Genomic DNA, 6677 nt, shown 5'->3' with positions numbered 1-6677 from the left:
TTTTGTAATATACCGTGAACATTTTCATAGTATACAGTGAACTTTTGTAAAAGAAAATATATTTTTGTAGGAGAAAAGAAAAAGAAGGAAAATGAAAAAGAAATAAAATAAATAAAAACAGGAAAAAGAAAAAACATGAAGCAAAACAAGAAACAATGATGTTGACCGTGGGCCGGCCCAAACTGCGCGTCAGGAGGAACGCCTTCAGCGAAGGCTCACCACTATGACGCCCGCGGGCATCATATAGGATTCGCCTACATTGCGCACCTCCCCATCTATACAGATGTACTCAAAGAGAAAAGGAGGACTATTTATCGATCTAATCTTTTTTTTCTTTTTTGCGAGTGTTATCGATCTGATTGCTCCATGCAAAAAAGTCTGCTCACCCACTAGCCATGGAAATAGCATGATGGGTTACCGGCTCGCCATTGTCTCGTAGATCATGGGAAATTGAAGAGAAAGAAGGAACACCACGTTGTCAATTTATGCTAAATGTATCCCTTTATTTTGTGCAATTCCTGCTCCCTAATCATGTGCATGTTTTTTATTCACTTTTATTATAATTAAGGGTGTTACAATCAGGAAATAGATTACTACTATTTTTTTTAATTGTTTTAGGGTGATTTACAACTCTTTGGATTAATCTACTACTGCCTTTGTCTAATAATATAAGAACGTTTTTGACACTACACTAGTGTCAAAACATTCTTATATTATGGGACGGAGAGAGTATATATCTACATAGGTAGCCCCCACTATCATATTTTTCTCAATATGCAAGCATGCCACCTCATTATTCAATATGGATGGAAAAAAGTCCACCTTAACATGCACCCATGCATCAGTAAAAGCGGCCTTAACATGCAAATATGCATGAGAATTTTCGCTTCATTCATATTTAATAAATATTTATAACTATAACTGTTATTTTACTTAATAAATCATTTGTATTTTCTCCAAATATTCATGTTCCATACAACAGAATCTTATTAACATATATTGCAAAATATTCTCGTAACAACGTGCGGGTTTCATCTACTCCCTCTGTCCCTACACTAGTGTCAAAATGTTCTTATATTATGGGACGGAAGGGAGTAGTTATCAAACGGATTGATGTCGCACATCGTACACCATTAAGGCACAATATAAGTAACCTTAACTCCACAATTGTATTCACCTGGAAAGATAAAACTCCATAATCATATAATTTAATCAAATATGTTGTACTATTTTTTGTTTTCATTATTGCCTATGCAAAATAATACAAAACCATTTCCACCCACATACTAATTGGCAGTTTTACTCAATTTTTGTATTATTGAAGGTGGATTGGGCTTCTTCAAATAGAAAAGGCATGATTTGATATAAATATAGCATTGCTTGTTATCCTTGTGTATGTAGAGTACACATGGACACCATAACATTTGTGTCCTCGGTCTGCCCCTCATAATGGAGAAAGGAATCAATTTTGTAACATTGCGTGGTTGAACGGTAGGAAGCCAAATAACTTATTTTTCCATATAGAAAAATATAGATCATCATGCATCCATTCTTTGGATGTAACTCGAGCCCACTATTTATGAATATGAATGTATAAATGGATGTATATCCATACGAAAAGATAGATGCCATGCAATCATTAATTGGATGTAAACCAAGTCCATTACTAATGAATATTGATTGAATAATTAATTTATATCCAAAATTAGAAAAAATGGTGTAGCGAATGACTAATCATTAAATGTTGAGTGAATCATTAGTGTGATGCCATTTAAAGCTTTCCAAAATAAGAATGGGGCTCACCTCTATATAAGTTGTATTCTCCAAACGATATACAAAGACGTAAGGAATCACATAGTTACATGCTTCAGCAAAAGGAACACAATTCCTATATAAGAATGGGAGGTGATTATGTGGCCATATTGGCCTTACTGTGTTTTTTGTTTAGACCTTCCTACCTCACCATGGTTGAATCAATAGACATGAATGGCCATCTACAAAAGAATGAGAAAGTAAGAAACATCTTACTTAAGATTTTGACACATGCAATTGTTTGTGAATTGCATTAGATTTTCATCCTGTTTTTGTATCTATACGACTAGTTAATATTGAGAATTACTAATGGTTGTAGTAATTTATAACTACTCTATATTACTTATATACACATGGGCACCATATCATCTGTGTCCTGGGTCTGCCCCTGGTAATGGAGAAAGGAATCAATTTTGTAACATCGTGTTGTTGAACGGTAGGAAGTCAAAATAGCTTATTTTTTCATATAGAAAAATATAGATCATCATGCATCCATTCTTTGGATGTAACTCGAGTCCACTATTCATGAATATGAATGTATAAATGGATGTATATCCATATGAAAGGATAGATGCCAAGCAATCATTAATTGGATGTAAACCAAGTCCATTACTAATGAATATTGATTGAACAATTGATTTATATCCATATTTAAAAAAATGGTGTAGCGAATGACTAATCATTAAATGTTGAGTGAATTATTAGTGTGATGCCATCTAATGCTTTCCAACATAACAACGGGGCTCACCTCTATATAAGTTTTATTCTCCAAACGATATTCAAAGACGTAGGGAATCACATAGTTACATGCTTCATCAAAAGGAACACAATTCATATATAAGAATGGGAGGTGATTATGTTGCCATATTGGTCTTACTTTGTTTTTTGTTTAAACCTTGTTACCTCACCATGGTTGAAGCAATAGACTTGAATGGCAATCTACAGAAGAATGAGAAGGTAAGAAACATCTTACTTAAGATTTTGATACATGCAATTGTTTGTGAATTGCATTAGATTTTCATCCAATTTTTGTATCTATACGACTAGTTAATATTGAGAATTACTACTGGTTGTAGTCATTTATAACTACTCTATATTACTTATATACACATGGCCACCATAACATCTGTGTCCTGGGTCTGCCCCTGGTAATGGAGAAAGGAATCAATTTTCTAACATCGTGTGGTTGAACGGTAGGAAGCCAAAATAGATTTTTTTTTCATATAGAAAAGTATAGATCATCATGCATCCATTCTTTGGATGTAACTCCAGTCCACTATTCATGAATATGAATGTATAAATGGATGTATATCCATATGAAAAGATAGATGGCAAGCAATCATTAATTGGATTTAAACCAAGTACATTACTAATGAATATTGATTGAGTAATTGATTTATATCCATATTTAAAAAAATGGTGTAGTGAATGATCAATAAATGTTGAGTGAATCATTAGTATGATGCCATTTAAGGCTTTCCAACGTAACAACGGGGCTCACCTCCTATAAGTTGTATTCTCCAAACGATATACAAAGACGTAAGGAATCATATAGTTACATGCTTCGTCAAAAGGAACACAATTCCTATATAAGAATGGGAGGTGATTATGTGGCCATATTGGTCTTGCTTTGTTTTTTGTTTAGACCTTGTTACATCACCATGGTTGAATCAATAGACTTGAATGGCAATCTATAGAAGAATGAGAAGGTAAGAAACATCTTACTTAAGATTTTGACACATGCAATTCTTTGTGAATTGCATTATATTTTCATCCATTTTTTGTATCTATATGGCTAGTTAATATTGATAATTACTGCTGGTTGTAGTCATTTATAACTACTCTATATTACTTATATGCCCAACAAAAACTTTAGAACACCACATTTAGAAACTAATACCTATATCTTTTGGAGACTTTGTATGTAAATTTTACATGTTATGTGAATTTTATATGCTGACTATTGTGCACTAACATTTCCAATGCAGAACACCACTCTTTTAAGTCCCAAACATTTTCTGTTACCGTGGAGACCTGATATCATGGATGATGAAAGCAAAATTATTTCTCATGTACACTTTCTTACTCTTTCTTCCCCTCTCTCTGGACATATCTTTCTCTACTCTTTCATGTGCTAGATTTGGGATGTTTGTTGATTTTTTTGTGAGAATTGACCATAATAAAAATCACAATGTATGTCGCGATGACATGTGATAAATATAAAAGGCAAATTCAAGGTAGTTTGAACCTAAGCATCGCATCTGTAAATTATAGAGATAAAACAATATAAATACAGATTCATTAGTGAGCCATTGGAAACTTATCCTCACATGCCAACACTCTGCTAGTAATACGCTTCACACCTATCTGAGACATAGATAGAGAGAGAGGGGGGAGGGGGAACGGAGGGGGAGGGAGGTACAGAGAGAGATTTAGTTTTACCTTTGATATATGGAGGATACAAGATTTTGTCAGCCCAAGCACCTAAGCAACACCATTGACAAACCATATGACCTATAGATTACATGCATCACCACAAAAGATAAACTCCATAGTTTTTCAAGTTATTCACTAACTTGAGGTATATTTTTTTCATAAGTATGCAATGTGGCACACCAAGCCAGGACAATTCTATGGCCTTTCGAGCTGAAATGAGTATATGGGCTTCACCAAATATAGAAAACTCTCAAGAATCTGGAGCATCCATACAGATCTATTGTCAAGATGGAGGACACTACAACTTAATTCAAGCCGGCTTTCACGTACAAACATATCGCCTATCCTAGTAAACTCAAATTCTTTTGAATGAACTACTATTTCGTAATCTGGTTTTCCTGGCAGATTTCCCCCTCGTTGTACCATAACAGGGATATTCACTTCTTTACATATTGCACGGTAAGTGTAATCAATGTCATTCAAACAAGTTATAAATTATTGGTGTTCCTATATAGTTTCCATGTATTTTGTAATAGTTTGAGACATTATCGGACCAAGTGTTAGTCTCTTTACATCGACAATAATACATGTTACTTTTTTATTACTTAGAAGGACTTGAGATCAAAGGGGTGCTACAACTCACAATGTGGAGGATTTGTTCCTGCAAGTGGAGCTAAGCTAGTGCCGGGACAAGCCATTGCTCCTGCATCAATTTACGATGTACAAGATCACTACATCAGGCTTAGCGTGAACAAGGTGCATCATTCTTCCTAGTCAACAAGATCGCTATATAAGCTTATAAAATTTCTACTATTTCTCATGCCTTGGTGCAGAAATCTTGTCAAACGAAATGCATAAATATATGGCATATGAATAGCTATAAATATATAGAATATTTGGATTACCGTTAACATAATGCCTTGTATCTAACAAAAAATGTGAAACATGAACTACATATGTATTCTCCGAGTGTCCACACATATAACATTAATGACAACTCTACCATTTATGGAAAAAATTGTAAATTATGAGGGACATGCATGACTTGCTAATTTGGCAGGGTTGCATGGGTTGAAAAAACAAGTAATATGAAAATATATTTTTTTTCCTAACACACATGACTTGCTGATGTGGCATAGTTACACCCATAGAATGAAAGTAGCGTAAAAAATAAAACTTAGAAGTAACATGCATGACCTGTGAATGTGGCAGTGGCAACATGAATAGGAAAAACTTGATGGCTTGCAACTATTTTAGAATGCAAAATTAAAATTAACAAAGTAGGTTTTAATGCTATGGTATCTTTTATAAAAATATGGAACATTGGGTTATGGGAAACTATATGCCGCCCATGATTTTACCTAATTAAAACTTGCTTGTATTCTTCTTATGCGTGAAATTTATTTTTCATGGATTTCATCAGTTCATGTTCGACTACAGGATCCATACTCTGGAGATTGGGTGGTGTACCGTCATGATTTAGAAACACCGTCATTCTTGGGACATTTTCCGAGGGGGCTTTGCCCTGAAACACCACGTATACAAGCCTTGACCGGATTCGTGAATTACTTGAAGAATGCACGAGGTCCACCAATGGGTAGTGGGCACTTCCCCGATTGTGATGAGAAGAAATCTGCCTACTTCAATCACATTAAGAACTACGACGTAAATGGTCAAGCTGTTGACCCCTTTCTCAGTGGGATGGTCAAGTTAGTTGATAAGAAAAACTGTTATGATGCAAATGATTTATTTCTCATATTTAAGAAGGGTTTTACGTTCAACTATGGTGGTCCAGGTGGTTGTATTGGTTGAAAGAAAAGTTGTATTGTAATTTGGATTGAATAAATAGAAAATTATGGATTTGTCAACTATAGCATGGTAAGGATAGGGATCATCATGATAGTCTCTAGTTTATTAATTGTTTATTTTTGCCGCCTACTTAAGTCATTCCCATCACGAGTACATGTGACGTGTGCGAGAAGACAATAGCAAGTTAAATCACTAAAAGACCATATGACTGGACCTCTCTGGGCTCAATGGGCCATGAAATCTAAATAGAAAACCACATAGTAAATGTGTATATTATATGTATGATGAACTAGGAATCTACATGGGATAAGTGCGAAGTAGCCAACATGTTGCCCCCCCCCCCATGACAAACGTAACAATATATGGATGCCATCATGTGGAAGGGAGATATAAGGACGGGGACTTGTAAGTCGGGCTATGTACCACTTTTCGGTTGCTAGGGTGTGAGTCCATAGAGCTTTGACCGTGGTTGGTTGTTGTTGCGTGGATTGTGCCTGCTTGGGTGATTTTAGGGTCATGATGTTGTTTTGGTCGCGTCGTTATATAATGGATGTAATGGTCATGCGGTTTATGCCACCATACTTTCTTCGCGTGAACACTCCCCCTATAAATACATGGAC

General features: G+C 35.1%; 1 pseudogene; it reads left to right on the top strand.

Moving 5' to 3' along the window:
• The first annotated feature begins 1854 nt into the window (after positions 1-1854).
• On the top strand, positions 1855-6084 carry LOC123431329 (annotated as a pseudogene).
• Positions 6085-6677: the final 593 nt, after the last annotated feature.

Source organism: Hordeum vulgare, chromosome 2H (assembly GCF_904849725.1).
Source record: "Hordeum vulgare subsp. vulgare chromosome 2H, MorexV3_pseudomolecules_assembly, whole genome shotgun sequence".
Classification (NCBI taxonomy): domain Eukaryota; kingdom Viridiplantae; phylum Streptophyta; class Magnoliopsida; order Poales; family Poaceae; genus Hordeum; species Hordeum vulgare.
This window is presented reverse-complemented; position numbering and strand designations above follow the sequence as displayed.